The sequence below is a fragment of the Vulpes vulpes genome, chromosome 8 (genome assembly GCF_048418805.1).
Source record: "Vulpes vulpes isolate BD-2025 chromosome 8, VulVul3, whole genome shotgun sequence".
Classification (NCBI taxonomy): domain Eukaryota; kingdom Metazoa; phylum Chordata; class Mammalia; order Carnivora; family Canidae; genus Vulpes; species Vulpes vulpes.
The window spans coordinates 48,368,526-48,384,081 of NC_132787.1; the positions used below are offsets into that span (position 1 = coordinate 48,368,526).

General features: G+C 53.2%; 1 protein-coding gene across 6 annotated transcripts in view; it reads right to left on the minus strand.

Moving 5' to 3' along the window:
- The window catches only part of KCND3 (potassium voltage-gated channel subfamily D member 3), a 200,622-nt gene extending 195,321 nt beyond the window's left edge, over window positions 1-5,301 (minus strand). For 4 of the 6 annotated variants that reach the window (XM_072766474.1, XM_072766477.1, XM_072766473.1 and 1 more), the window contains exon 1: window positions 4,494-5,301. The gene's annotated coding sequence lies outside the window, so the exon portion shown is untranslated. Of the gene's footprint in view, window positions 1-3,973; window positions 4,180-4,493 lie in introns of those variants that run through there. The other 2 variants (XM_072766478.1, XM_072766479.1) reach the window with 2 other exon arrangements.
- Between the last annotated feature and the right edge of the window lie 10,255 nt (window positions 5,302-15,556).

Here is a 15,556-nt window from a genome sequence, read left to right on the forward strand (position 1 = left end):
CAACCTAGGAGGAAGCCTAGGAGTTGGCAGTCTGAGGTCAGAAAGGGAGGGAATGGAGATCCCACCTCAGGCAGCCTGACCCCTCTACCTGTGCCCTGAAGTGTCCTGAAGCATATGCTTCCTGACTTTCCTAGGTCTTCCAGTCCATGGAGGGACAGCAGCTGGTGTCAACAGAGGGCTGACTGTGTGCCAGGCACCGTACCACAGGCGTCCATGGACCATCTCGGCCAACCCTGCTGGCAAGCCCAGGGGGTAGACACCACTGTCGTCCCCATTTTGCAGATGAAGAAGATTAACAAAGAGTTTGAACAACTGGCTGAAGGCAGAGAGATTTAAGCCCAGGCCGTCTCTGTCTCCACGTGGAGGTGAAGGGTACAGCCCCGTTTCCCCCTCCCATAGTAAGTGCCTTAAGGGTAAAGGCCATGAGCCCTCAAGTTTTACATGACAGCCCAGGAAGCAGCACAGTATGCATAAGGAGGTTCTCAGACTGGGAACCCAGATTTTGTAGATGCCACTTGCATTCCACCGATTTTACTCCATGCCCCGCTAAGGGGGGTCTCAAGGGTAGACGACCTCTCTCCCAACAGTGAACCCCACAGACAGATCAGAATCAGAAGAACCCAACCGAAGTGCCTCTCACTCACTGTGCTCCCAGTCGGGCTTTTGCACAGAGCCCACCTCTGCCTCAGTTTCCTAATCTGCATTCTAAGGAGAATACTCACAGGTGCCTCTGCTCCCTCATAAAGGGAGGGTGATTCAGATGCCGCAAAAGACAACAGGAATGACAATGACATTCCCTATAAATGTCATCACTCAGAGAACAGAAATACAGCACAAGCCTGATGAGCTCCTGATTATGGCACAAGAACAAGGGGATTGTTCATCCGCAGCAGTGGGTGATCCACATGCCACTGATGGATTTGGGAGCATATCCTGTGCATTTTATATCTTTTTCAAGAAATTTACCCTGATAACTCCCATACTTCCTTTGGGCCACCAGGAGGATTTGCAGTCCCTTAACACACTCTGAGCTGGGTTTCCCGAGGAGCAAGGGAAGTCTGGCAAGCAAGCCAGCAATGTAAGCATCGGTCACAGATAATTCCAATTCACATTCAGTTAACATTTACTGAGTGCTTGCAATGCTCTGGGCACTGTGTTAGGCACTTTTACAGCAACAATTTAATTTATCCCTACAGAAAACTCTATGACTTGGACATTTCTGCCTATAAGTTTCAGGGAGGGAGCAGGGACTCAGAAAGAGTCCTTCAAAGTGACAGAATCTCATGGACATAGGAGCTGATGATTTTCCAACAGACCTCTGACTGAGTCACTACCAAAAGGCTCTCCTGACCTATGTGTAGGTAGATATTTATATTCCTCATAGAAGAGAGCAGGATGCAGAGACTCCCCCTACGCCGGCCCAGGCAATGAAAAGCATGAGGTCAGGAAGCCCTGCATTCCAGTTCCAACTCTTTCCTGAACTTGTGAGAGCAAGCCATCATTGGCCTCAGAATCCACCTCTGTAAAATGAGAGAGCTAGACAAGGAAGTGACAGGGAGCCCTTTGGCTCAAAGGATTCCATTAGGATCCAGGTCATCAAGGCTATGGCTTGGGTCTCACTGAGACCTCTTCCTAACATTTGCCCACGCAAAGCAGGAAGTATAGCATCTGGGTTTGCTGCTGTGGGGACAGACTTAACCCAAGCCTCATCTCAACAAGAGGCAGTTCTGGGAATTCCTGATGAGGCTGGTGCCCAGAACAGGGTGTGCAGCCCGCACTGCTCAGAACTCAAAGCTGGCAGAGGCGGGGTCTGGGGTGAGGGAAGCTGTGAGAACCCCTGGCCTACTCCCTGCAGGGTAAAGGGGGCCAGGCTCCTGGACATGGGGCCCTGGACCTCTGACCCTTGACATCTTTGCTTTATCCCAGGTTGGAGTTCAGAGGGGCAGGACCTCGAGAGGGTTAGAGCAGCAAGGAGGAAGATCAGAGAGTGCTGAGCCCGGAGGTACCTTGTTAGCACCTGCTTAGGCTAGTTCCGCATCTCTGCACCCTGAGAGAGCAATGCCATTCCCCTTCCAATCTTCCAGGGCTGCTGTACCCTGACTCCCAAGCCTCAGTGGCTGGCCCAACCCCTGCCAAGCTGATTCCACCACTTTACCCTTTCCACCTCAGACCAAGCTCCTCTGCTCAAGGGCAATGAGTATTACAGATACTGCTTTTGGATGAATGATTGAGAGTCAGGGAAGGAAAAACAATCCTCTACCTACCTAAATGCTTCCAGTCCCAAGGCCAAACCAATTCAGGGCAGTCTTCCTAAAGAAGGCCAAGCAAAAGCCAGGCTGTCTCCAGAGGCTCAAGCCTGGTTCTCCTGGTAAAATGTACCTCAAAAGGAACAATTGCCCCACTACTACTTTCTACTTTCTCTCTCTCTCTCTCTCTCTCTCTCTCTCTCTGTGTGTGTGTGTGTGTGTGTATGTGTGTAGGAGGGGTGATAGGGTTTGAAAGGGGAAGAAAAGTTTCCCTGCCTGATACCATGCCCAAGGCCATAGCAGCCTGCACACAACCCTGCAGACGCGACCTGGCTTAAGCAGGGATTCTCCACAGCTCTCATGGCAGCGCTTGCCCCCGACAGGGATCAACATCTCCTGAAGCAGACCTGGGTATGAATTCCTGCAACAGGCACAAGAGTGCGGCCCCATTTCCAGCCAATGGCACTGCACACGCCTCAAATGCCAAGGTTTTACTAGGACGTGGACGCCTTACAAATGAAAAATCTGAAGCTATTTTTGCTTTTGGCAGAAGAGTTTGACAGTGGGAAAGATGGGGGTGGGGGGAGGCTGGGGAAGTGCCATTTAGAACAGGTGAGTGCTAAAATGACAAAGGCAAAAAACCCCAGAAGAGGAGGGAATGCATCTTCTCCTGCTGTAAGAAGTCAGCCCTATTAAATAAACAGCTTCAGTTTTGGAGGGAGAGGGCTGAGAGTGAGCAGAGTGACCAGAAGGCCTGTCCTGGGGGCTGACACCTAACCTGAGCCCAGGCACAGGGCATGATACTTATCATGTCACCAAGGTCTGACCTTCAACGACCTCAGCAGAGTGCTGGGTGTGGAGAGTCTCTGGAAACTTTTTCCTTCCACAATTGTGCTTAGCCCAGAATGGGGCTGGTCCCGGGGGAAGGGGAGGGTCCTGACAGGGGGAGGGGAGGGGGTGGGGGGGCTTCTCAAATGCCCACAGGGTTTAGGTGGACAGACATGCAACTGACAGGATGCAAGGCTGGGGATCTCTGGGGTGCAGGCCTGGCACACACACACAGATCCTCTTCTCCCACAGTGCCACTCCTAGGCTGGCCAGGGCACTTTCCTGAACTCCAGCAAAGGAAACAAGCTGCTAATCCTTCTTTTCCTGGGGGTCCCTTGTGGACTTGCATTTTGTTGCCTTCAAGTAGCGACAGGGAAAAATAAGCACATCAATTGCCCTCTGTGTGCCCACATGTCCTCACAGGGAGATGTACAGTCGCTTGGCATTGAATTTCTGCACGTCCTTTCTACAGACATTAAATGTCCAGGTTTCCGTGAACTAAGGGTAAACACGGCATACATTTAACCATCCGGCACATTCATGCACAATAGCCACATGCACCGTATAGGAATCCCAGCCCCATCTCACAAACAGGATTATAAGAAAGTTCGGGCAGTCTTTCTTCAGAAATACAACCGAGCCCTGTCTTGGCTTTAAGATCCCAGGTTCGGAACCTCAGCCTGTTGCTGACATATCGGGCTGTCCGGGGTAAAAGCAAAACCTCTTGGACTTGGTTCAAACGTCAACGCTAAGCAAGTGCAGGAATTTAGTCATTCCAGGTAACTCCTCGGCCCTGTCCCCTCGGCGCCCCACCCCCAGCGAAAACACCTCGCAAAAGCGACTCTCTGGGCGCCCCTCCCCTCCCCAGGGCCTCCCCGGCCCAGGCTCCCCTGAGAGACCTTTCCCGGAGCTCCCGCGGCGGAAGGTGTGGGGCAGGGCCGGGTGCGCGGGCCCCCAGCCTCCAGGAGGCCCCCGCGGCGCCGCGGGCCGAGAACTTTGCGGAGCGCCCCAACTGCTCCCGGCCCCCGCCCTCGGCCATCCCTCCTGCCCCCTCTCAGCGAGCGGGCTGCCGAGCGAGCCGTCGCCACCTGCCGCCAGAGCCCCGGGCGCTGCCCGCGCACCCCGAGGGAAGGCAGGCGGGGGGAGGGCAGGGCTCACACCCCCACCCCCAGCCCGCGTCGCCGCGCGGCCCGGCCCGGCCCGGAGGCGGCTGCAGCGCCAGCCCGAGGGAGCCGACGCCCCCGGGCCGGCTGCCTGCTCCCCCGCGGCGCCGGCCCCACCCCCGTCCTTCCGGCGCCCCAGCGCCCACCGCCCGGCGCAGGAGTGGGAGGGCGCCGCGGGGGCAGCCGGAGCAACAGGCGTGGGAGCCGCGCTCCTCGCGCTGGCTGGCTCCGGGCGGCTCGGCCGCGTCCCTCTTACCTTCGGCGGAGCGAGTGGCGGGCCCCGCGCCCGCGCGCCAGGAACCGGGAAGCTCGGCCGGGAGCCGGGAGCCGGGGCCGCGGAGGCGCCGGGCGCCAGCAGCGCGGGGAAGCGCCCAGCAGCCGCCGCTCGCCGGCGAAGTCTCGCTCGCTCGCTCGCTCCCTGGCTCGGTCCGCTCGTGCGTCCCTCGGTCCGTGGGGCCCTCCCTCCCTCCCTCCCTCCGCCGCCGCCGCCGCCGCCGCCGCAGCTCCGGCCCCGGCTCGGCGGCGCGTCCCCTCCCCGCCGCCCGGCTCGCGGGCTCGCGGGCTCGCGGGCTCCCTCGCTCGCGCCCTGCCCCCGCCGCCGGCGCCGCGCGGAGCGGAGCGGAGCCCGGCGGGCCACGGCTGCCTGGCGAGGTCCCTTCTCCCCGGGGGGAGGCGGCGGGGGCGCGGCGTGGGCGCGGCGTGGGCGGGGTGCAGAGGAGAGTCCGGGGGCGGCGGCGAGGCTGCGCCCTCCGCTCCCGGCCGATCCCCGCCGGCCGGGCGGGCGGCTCCAGGCCAGGCCCGAGAGCGCGGGCCGCCAGGCAGCGGGGGGAGAGAGGAGGAGGCCCTGGAGGCCCGCCGCGGGAGAGTGCCCGGGGCGAGGGCGTGTGGCTCCCCGCGCGAGGGTGTGCGTGTGCGTGTGCGTGTGTGTGTGTGGAGGGGCGCGCGCGCTGGGGGCGGGGAGGCGAGGCAGAGCCTGGTGCGTCTCCCCGGGCGAGCGGAGGAATCCTAGGGTGTGCCTGGAGGTGGCGGCGTGTGCCGGCGCGGGCGGGCGCGGGGGTGAGCGTGGCAAGGTGAGCTCGGCTTGGGCGTGGGGGCGGAGCGCCGAGTGGGCACGCGTGTGAGCTGGGGGCGTACCTGCGGGGACCGGGGCGCCGCGGCCCAGAGCGCCAGGGTGTGCGCGCGCGCTGGGGGCTGGCGGTGTGGAGCTAGCTGGGTGTCTTTTTCTCACCGACTGTCCACGCGACACCATCTCGGCTTGCGGCCGAGCCCCGCCACCTGGCGAGGTGGAGCCCACTCCGCACAAGCTTCTCGGCTCCCGCGGCTCCCAGCTCCGCGTGCCTCCAGGTGCCGGGGCTGGAGACCCCACGGGGCTCACACTACCCTTATCCCGCGTGAGAGACGCTGTCCTCCCGGGGCGCGAGGGGCGAGACCCAAAGGTAGGGATTCACCTTCCTGCCCCACCACGTGTCCCCAGCATCCAGGTCCGAGAGTCCGGGCTTGGGATGACCCCTCAGCCTGAGCCCGCCCCATCGGTCCTTCGGTCCCTCCCCAAAGCCCACGGAGCCGCACCGCCCGGCGCTCCGGCCCAGGCTGGAGAGCAGGCGGTCGGCATGTGGCCACAGGACCCGGCGGGTGGGGCCCGGAGGAGCCCCGAGCGTCCCTGGGGAAAGTGGTGGGGGCCCAGCCTCCCGCCCTCGGGCCGTGGCGCGCTGATCCCTCAGCCCGCACAGTCCGTGCACACGGGTGGCTCCGGCTCTCCCCTGGTCTGCGGCCGCGGTACCAGGAATCCCGGGATCTCGGCCGCCACCCGGGAAGCCAGGCGGCTCCGTGCCTCAGCGGGCCCAGCACACGGGGCCCGAGCGATCGCAGTCCTGAGTGTGGAGAGGGTGTGCCGGAGACAGACAGCCAGGGAAAAGCAAAGTGCGCGGCGAAGGCGGGAGAGCCCCGCTGAAGCCGGCAGGGGGTTTCAGGCTTGCGAGAACCTCTAGCCCTGTTCCAGGGTAAGGGGTCAGGGCGGGCCAGTCGTTGCGGGCTCGGCCGCTGTGGGCCCCTGGAAGCTGGAGCCCCTCTTTCACTCCTTCCTCCCACTCTCCCCAAAGCCCCCCTCCGTGTGTCAGTCTGAAAGGTGTACAGTTGGCCCTTCAAGAGTGGGCGTGGGATCCCATCAGCATTTGCTGGGAGTCCCAGAGCCGGTGGGATTTGCATACAGTAATAATGATTAACAACACTGCCACTCCCTGGCAGACAGGGGAAGAATTCAGGGAAGGCCCTGGCACTGCTCCCACCATCCTCCTCCCTTCCCTCTAGGGAAGAGCTAATTTTCGCCAACTACAAGCCTCGTTGCTAGGACCCCTGGGAGGGCCCCAGACTCTGGGGGGAGGCGGTTCCAGGGAGGGGCATTTTCCTTCAGTCTTCCACCCTTTGGCCCACTGGGGAGAGTTAAAACCTCCTATTTTATTTCTGTCTGCGTCTGAATTCTTGTACATTCCCACCTTTGTTTTGCATCTGTCAGCCAGCTTTCAGGGCTGGGTCTGCCCCAAGCAGAGGCTTCCTGGAACCCTTAGCTGGGGGCATCCTTCCTCTTCCAGAGAGGTCAACTGATGGGACAGCTCCATGCTCTCCCACACCTTCTAAGTCCTATTTGAGGACAGGACACTGATTCATAGGCTCTCCTCCCACCTGCACCCCCCACACCCGGCCCTGTTCCTCCTAGGTTTCCAGCCCATCATTCAAGAGAAGTAGCTCTCTACAGAGGATCTAGAGGGAAATATGAAAAGACTTGAATTTCTAGTCTAGGCCAGTATGGTTTTTATTTACCTGCCCTTCTCACAAGCAGGTGACCTGGAAAACATAAGAGAGCAAGAGATGGGCAGATGGGAAGCTCTGTGACTCCTGCAGCTGGAGGAGCCCCTGGAGATGCTGACCCACCCACCGGCTGCCACCCTCCTTCGCACGGTCCCAGCACTGCCTGGCCTCCCTTTTCCCCCTCTCTGCCTCTGGCCTGGCCTGGCCGGGATTTTCACTTGCTTTTCCCCCATGACACGGCCGCCTTTCTTTTAACTCTCAGCTTCTATTTAAAAAGCTAATTTGGGAGCTTGTCCATGCTCCCAATTCAGACATTTTAAATAGGAACTGAAAGTCAGGAGCTGCCAGGGCACTAGATTTCCTTCCCTTGCCACCAGCACAGCTAAGGCGTGTGTTCAGTCACTCTGCTGGCCCTCACCGTGTGTGTATGCGCACACGCACGCACGTGCGTGCATACATAGGTGTGTGTGTGAGAACGTGAGCTAGCTAGTGAGAGGGTGCACCGAGTGTCTTTCAAGCTATCTTTTCTATATGAAGACGATGCTCCCGTGAATGACTGTTCTCTGTGTCTGTGTGTCCTTCCTAAGCTGTGCACACAGGAAGATTCTTCTTGAGTCCCATGATTCTGGCCATGCATGCAGAGGTGCTGCCATGCACAAGCTTTTGGGCATCAACTGAGCTATTCTTTAGTAACTGAAGTGAAACCCAAATTGAGAGGTGGAAATCATAGCCATAAATAAACCCATTCTATCAATGGGAAAACTGAAGGCGGTTGATGCATAGGGACATATCCTAGGACACACACTTAGAGGGAAACTCTGAACCCTCCCTTTCTCCATTCCCCAGGGCTACTGGTCATTTGCTCTTCTGAGAATAGAGTGGCCCCCTCAATCAGATAAGATCTGCCCTAAAAGGACACTCCTGACCTGGCTCTGTTGGCCTCTCCAGTGCTTGGCATCTCAGGCTGGGCATGGGGGCAAGTGTTCAGTGCATCCAGGCTGGAGTTGTACCCTCTGAGTCTTTTTCAGGGTGCAGTTGAGGAATTTCAAAGCTTGTGCTGCCTAGGCTTTCTTTCCTTTTCCAAGGTGAAGCAGGTGATGGCATTGTAAATGCTAAGGAGCTTTGCCCCAGGCCCAGAAGGTCAGGGGTTCACCTGCTGGGCATGAGTCCACATTGTTTGTCTGGGCCAGCCTGTGCTAGCCAACTTTGGTGGACCAGATGGCTGAACTCACAACCATCAGACGCCCCTGGTCCCTTCCTAAGGGAGTGAGGGAAACCGACACTTCCTGCAGCCCTAACCCCATTAGGGAGGCCAGTAGTTAGTTGCCTGGGTGCCATTTCCTTAGTCAAAATGCTTAGAGCGGTGGTGACAAATGAGAGGTCATCAAAATTGGTAGGCTCCAGTGGATCTTCCAAAAGTCAGGCTTTCCAGAACTTCACCAGCCTGACACCTGCTCCAATCCAGGCAGATCCTGGGGAGTCATAGCCATAGTAGGGGGGCTCGCTGCTCATCAAGCAAGAGTAAGAGACTGGGTGAAGGAAAGGGGAGAAGAGAAGAAGTGGGGGGAGGGAAGAGCAAGTCTGAGAAGCAAATATAGCCACTGGAAGGAAGGAAAACACCCAAATCATTTGCTCAGGTTCTTGGTGGAGCCCATTTGAATGAGGGCAGGGGAGGCTGAAGGTGCGGCCCCTGGGTGTGCTATAACTCTTTTCTTCTCTGGTGGTTCCGTTTGCTTGGAGACTGATGTTTCCTTGTTCTTGACTTCTCTGTCTGCCCTTTTCCCTAAGGAGTTGATGGAAGCCTCTGGTTTCAAGCTCGTTCGGGTGCTGATAATCCTCTCCACCCCCATCTCCTGGGCGTCTCTGTCTATGTACACCCTGTCATCTTGCCAGCCTCCTTCAACCTTCTGCAATAGATCATTTCCTCTAAAATGCCCTCTTCTGACCATGACACCTCCCCTCATTTCCTTTCTGGTCTTCCCTCCTTCCACTCACACACCTCTCTTTCCGGCACATAGACCTTTCCTCTGTTACCACACCAAACCATGTCCTTTCACCCCCTCATGCCTTTGTACATGCTGTGCATTTGTACATTTCTGTCCTCCAGAAATGCCTTCCACAACTTCTTATTTCCTCCCATCTTGCTAGCGAACATCCACTCAGCCAGGTACCTTCAGTACCCAGCCCAAAGATCACCTAAGACTTACTGGTAAAGTACGCCCTGACACCCCAGGAGGAGCTAGTGGTTGCCCACTTGGGCAAACATGATCATTCCACATTTCCTTAGTTGTTTGCAAGACAGTGTCCTGCTCTAGCTTTAGGCCGTTTAAGGCAGGGACTATGTCTTCATCATCTCCGAATATGCTAGCTCAATGCTTGGCACATTGCAGAGACTCAATACATTTACATTAGGATTATTTTTACTTTCATTCATGTGGCTCCCTTGACTGTGTGTCACTGAGAATATGTGATCAATCTGTCAACTGGTCAGCCTCCAGGTCTTGATTGATCTTTAGCACTGGTGTGAGGACAGAGAGAGAGGTTCAGGGTATTCAATATTTGGCTGATCCTAGGTGAAAAGAGCCCCAAAGCTCCCCTTCTCCAGCCTTTTTGAATCTACAAAGTGAGCCTCGGTCAATGCTGCCTGCAGAGACTCGGCCAGTGTTCTCTTGAACCAGATTGGTTTTCAGAGAACTCTTTTCTTCTGTTCTGGAGGAATAGCACCTCCTTGGGAAGAGCCAGGCTGCTGCTGGAAGATGGGAATGGTATCTGGTTGTCTGCAGCTGTGATGAGACTCACTGTAAGAAGTGGCCTGGGGGCTTGTCAAACCCCATTAACCAAAACCCTGGCTTGGTTCAAGGAGAGGCCAAGACCAAAACTTACTGGGTTTTAATTAGAAAATTGTATGAAAACCTTATCAGCAAACCTGGAACAGTGAAGACTTAGTGATGAGGACATGGCCTCAGGACAGACCTGGCTTCAAATCTTGATTCTAATGAGCTGTGTGACTTTGGGCAAATCACTTTACTTCTCTGATCCTCGGTTCCCTCACCTATTAAATGGACCATAATGATGGTATCCACTCATAGGATTACCGAGGATTGACTTAAACAATGTATATAACATATCTCATGCAGTTACAAATAAAACTGTTGGCTGTTGCCATAATATTATATATAACTGAATTTACATGTGTTTAAAACTAGCTTTTAAGTCTTGGGCACAGCCGGGTACAGTGCTTGTTTGTGAGGATTAGACAAGTCACTCAAGTTCTTCCCATGTAGTTATTGTTCATACCGAGACCTTAGAAAATGTGTGGAATCAGAAAACTTTGTCCCCAGATCCTTTTATCTATTGGCTCCTCTGCAATCTGTGGCACCGCATTTGTGCAGCCCTGAGCTTCACATGCCTGTGTACCTCCATTCCCTCCTCCTCAGCAAAACCTGATAAAAACCATTTAAACTAAAGTGTGACTACCCTGCCCAGAGATACAGTATTCACTTTTTAATAGGATATAGCCTTAAATCAAGGCAATGAAAGAGAGTCGGTGGGATTTCAGATGTCCATCGGAATAATGAGGGATGCTTGTGGGGGGTGGTGGGGAGAAGGACAGGAGGTTCCTCCCAACTCCACAGACTCACTGTCCACTCATGATACCGGCCCTATTAATGCAACTGTAAACAACTCAGTATTTCTGTATTCTATCTCGGTATTCTGAAGCTAGAAAGTCAAGTTTCCAGACTTTGCAAAAGTGTTCTAATAAGGGGATTTGTGTACCAACTCTTTATATGAACCTTCTCTTGGTAAACAGACACAGCTCATGCATCCCAAGTCCCCTCCAGCTCTGCACATTTATGATACTCATACTCAAATGCATTTTTTCCTTCAGAGCTCAAGAGTGGGGTTGGGTATTTCTGCCTCACTGGGTTTATGGGAGACCCAGCTGCAAAATCATTCATTGCTTTGGTGAGAAAAATAAACGATGACAGTCCAGCTTTTGTCCCCATACCGCAATGTCATATGAAGTTTCTGGACTTCTCTGCAAATGTTGTTTAAAAAGGATCCTCATGGTCCTCAAAAAATTCTTTAGTGTGGAAATTTATAAACATATACAAGAAGAGACCATTGTGTGACATGCCCCCCCCCATGAACCCATCACTTAGCTCTGACAAGTGCCAACTTAAAACCAATCATGTTTTATCTATACCCCTATTCACCCTCACCCCCCAATAATTTTGAAGCAAATTTCACTTACAGATGAAATATAATTCTTCCTACCTTCCTACCTTCCTCCAAAGATGCCAAGAAGACTTGACCAATACCTGCATCTGTGCCCCAGGGTTAGTCTCCGAGTTAGGCAAGCTCAAGGGCTTAATAAATTCTGTCCAAAGTCTGTCCTGCTCCTTGGGGAGAAAGGGACATACATAGAATGGCATACAGAGGTGTTGCCATGCACAAGCTTTTGGGCATCAACTGAGCTACTCCTCAGTAACTGAAGTGAGACCCAAATTAAGAGGTGGTAATCATAGCCATAAATCCCAACTGACCTCAGCATTTTTCACAGGGGTTATTTTGTTTACTCTTTACTAATTCTCATCATCCATTTTACAGATAAGAAAATTAAGCCCAAGGTCACACAGCTAATAGACACCTGTGGCAGAACCTGATGAGATGCTAATCAAGCTTAGTTCCTCTTTCATGGGCATGGCTAGATTACATTTCCCAGGCTCCCCTGCAGTTAGGTTTGGCCATGTGACTGAGTTCTGGCCAAGGTAATATAAGCCAGTCCCCTAGAAAAATATCCAGGGCAATCCTACATGCTGTCTTTCTCTCTCCATATGCTGGCTAAATGGAGAGAATTTCGAGGAGCTAGCAGAGGATAGAGCCACAAGAAGGAAGGAGCCTGGATCACTATGAGGAGCAGAGACTTCCCCTCACCTTCAATGGACTATGAAATGAGTGAAAAAAAATCAACTTTTATTCTGTTAAGCCACTGAAATATGGGTGATGTGTGTTAAAGTAGTGAGCCTCGATAGGATTTAAACCCTACATCTGATGAAGCCAGTGTTCAAAGTCTTGCCCTACACCACACTGCCTCCAGGCACAAGAAATAAGAATATCCTACATGCTCAGCATTTGATAGAACTGTCTGCAAGGACCTCACATCTTTGATTGGTGCTCTCTGATATTTTGCAACTAACCATGGAGGGCTGTAAAAATTAAAATTTAAAAATCTGTTTCTTAATTACACTGGATACATTTTAGTATTCAGTAGCACCGTGTGACTAAATGCCCACCACATTGGATGGTACAGAGAGAGAACATTCCTGTCACCACAGAAAGTTTCGTTAGATAGTCTGTCTTATGTAGACCTGACATTTGCAATGTACCTCTCCCCAAACCCCCCAGAAAAGCTGGGAGTGCAGCTCATGAGAGGACAGAGGGTAGTCCTCAGGGATAAGAGGCCCTTCTCCTCGCACAGCCAAGGGCAGGTCACCTAAAATGTACCACGTGTAATACTGATTATTTTGCATTGCTCTACTTGGGGAGCAGCCAACGTGAGGACACTCAGAACTTCTGCTGTCCCCCTAAAAGCAAGAAGTAAACCTCACATATAAAAGCTACCCTCCCCGTACTCAGAGGTAAAAGGACATTTTTATCATCAGAGACAGGAACTTGAAAGGCAAGAAAGCTAGAGAAACCAATCTTGTGACTTTTTTACTAATCTACTACCTCAGTCCAAATTCCACTTAGAATTCCTTACTAATTAAGGCTCCCAAACATCTGTTTCCTTTATCTTGTCAATTAATTCCTCACAGATTTGTTGTCTCTGTCTGCAAAATAGACTGTCTGCCTTGGTCATTTCTTCAGGCTTCAAGTTTATTATTAATAAAACTTTGGGGCTTTTTCCTCCTGTAGTCTATTGCATGATTCCATTCCTAGTCCCCGCTGGAAAACCTTGACCATAGAGTAAGGATTTTTCCTTCCTTTACCTCTCACCCCGACTGGGGGTCTTTGTGCCTGCCTCCTCCCGTTAACTCCCCAGCCAGGTGGCCCTCCTGGACTCAGGGCCACAGGCTTTGACACAACTTCCTCTGACAGAATGAGCCCTACCTGCTTCACTGGACCATGTCTCCTGAGAGCAGGAGCCACATCTCGTTCTCACCTCAGCACCTGGGCAGAGGACCTAGGGCTATGCTTCCTGGTCACAGCTACAGATAGGCAGGGAGTTTTCAAGAACTAGAAGTCCCACCAAGGAGGCCAAGCGCACCAGTCCGTTTCCCATGGCCAGAGTCATCTTTTCAAAACACAAATCCAACCACATTGCCCTTCTGTAAATCCCCTAAATCCCCATCGCCCTCACAGTTAAGTAGACATATCTTACATGTCTCGTGTTGTTATCAAATCTTCACTTCTTCTGTTTTCCCACTTTTCTGCTCCTGGAGCCCTTAAATCTGGGTTTCTGCCATGTGGAAAGTGCTACAGTTCTCTGAATGCCCAGCTTTCTCTTACTCCTGAGTGTTCACTCAGGCTGTTCCTTCCACAAGAACTCTATCCCTCCTCCCCCTCTGCCTAGCTATGCCTACTTGTCCTTCTAAGCTTGGAAACTCTTCCCAGGGAGGCCTGACTGCCTCTCAGCCTGGGACTGTCCCCTCACTCCATCTGCTAGCTCCTGGCCCTGACTAGCAGCCATAGGACTTTCTGTACTTCCAGGTTTCCTCTGGGAATGGGAAGGAAGTGCTTCAGCTGCTTTAGGAATCAGTAGAGACTGTCCTGTAGAACTTCTTTCCAAGAGATTGACACTTCTGAATCCCTCTAAATTATGAAACTCCCTCCTGTCAACATGCACACACGTGCACGCGTGCGTGCACACACACACACACACACACACAAACATAAGCGCGTAAAGGTTTTCCATCCTTTTGATGCCTCTACAGAGTCACCAGGGAGACCAGTGGAGCCCTGTAAATCTCTCACAAGTGGCAATGCTGAGAGACCTCTGCTTATTGATCCCAACCAGCCACTCAGAAGAGATGCCACCAAATTCGTGGAACATGCTCCCCTCGCCCACCTGCCACAGTCTCATCCCCTAAAAGGGGGGCCTGATATGCAGACTGGGGTGTGGCAGTCACAGTCCAAGCCGGTGCCAAGATGCACCACCATGGGTATTCACCTCACTGGATTATTTTTATGGGGATCAGAGCAGATGGAGGCAGCGGACTCCAACTCCAGAGGCCACATCACAATACATTGCCATGGTGACTCTTCTATGGTTTGTAACTAGTAAATCAAATCTATTGAACAATATATTTACTGAAAATTTAGGAAGCAGTTCTTCCACTTTTTTAAGTGTATGTGTTAAATCATGTCCAGGGTCATAAAGAACGGAGATGGCTAGGCTCAGCCGGGGAAGCAAGCACACCCTAAAAGAAGTCAGTAAATTTCGCATTCTTGCTGATGAGAGTGAATACCCTCCCCAGGCTCTCTGGGGTGCTTCCCCACCCAGGTGGGCTGGCATCCTTGAAGTGGTAAGCACGGGCCATCCTAACTAATGCCTCAGTCAGTTTTGCAAATACAGGCTCCATGTTTGTGGCTCCCTCTTTGAATAGGGTTCCTGGGGTGCATGAGAGGAAACACAGCACAGCCTTCTCAGTGAGCTGCAGCGCTGCTTGTGGGAACGAGAGGCCTGGGGAGGGGGCAGTGATGGGTTGTTTTTCCCTAGAAAGATTCTTTTCACTTCCATCTCCTTAAATACTACTTTGAGTTGGATTGAAGTGTCTGCTCCAGGTACATCTTGTCTCATCTGCATCTTGGTCCCACCTGAATACTAACAGGGGCGCCCTAGCCCAGAGCTTGGCATTCAGTAAACATTGTAATTGAACTGATAGGTATTCATCCACTAACACTAGTTCAATAAACCCTTATTAAACCATTCGTTCACTTAACACATACTTATTGAATGTGCACTAATTGCTGTGTTGGGCATATGGTGGTGAACAAGATAGACATGGACCCTGCCTTCTTTAGAGCTCAGAGTTTCACGAGTAAGACAGACACTGGATGTGTGCTCTGCACTCATGTTTAGGCTTGCCAGACCTCTTCTGGGGGTCAGTAAAGCCCAAGCAGGGAAGGGAAGCTAGATTTACAAATTCTCAAAACAATCTCATGAGGTAGATCTATTTTTAATCCCATTTCCGATGAAGAATTGGAGACAAGCATCACATAGCTACAGAGTGACGGAGCTAGGATGCCTGACAGGGCTGTGCCTGGAGAGCCAGAGGAGCACAAGGAGGAGGCACTTGGTCTAGCCGGTGGTGTCGGGGAAGATGTTCTGGGGGCGATAACGCCTGAGCTGAGTCTAGAAAGAGGACAAGGAAGCAGCCAAATAACAGTGACTGAGGGGATGAAGGGCACATCAGGAGGCAGAGACATCAGGATAGGAATAAGCTCAGTGTGTGCCAGGGATGCAAGGCTGGAGTTATGGCACAGCAGGGGTTCGGGGGGAGAAGCCAG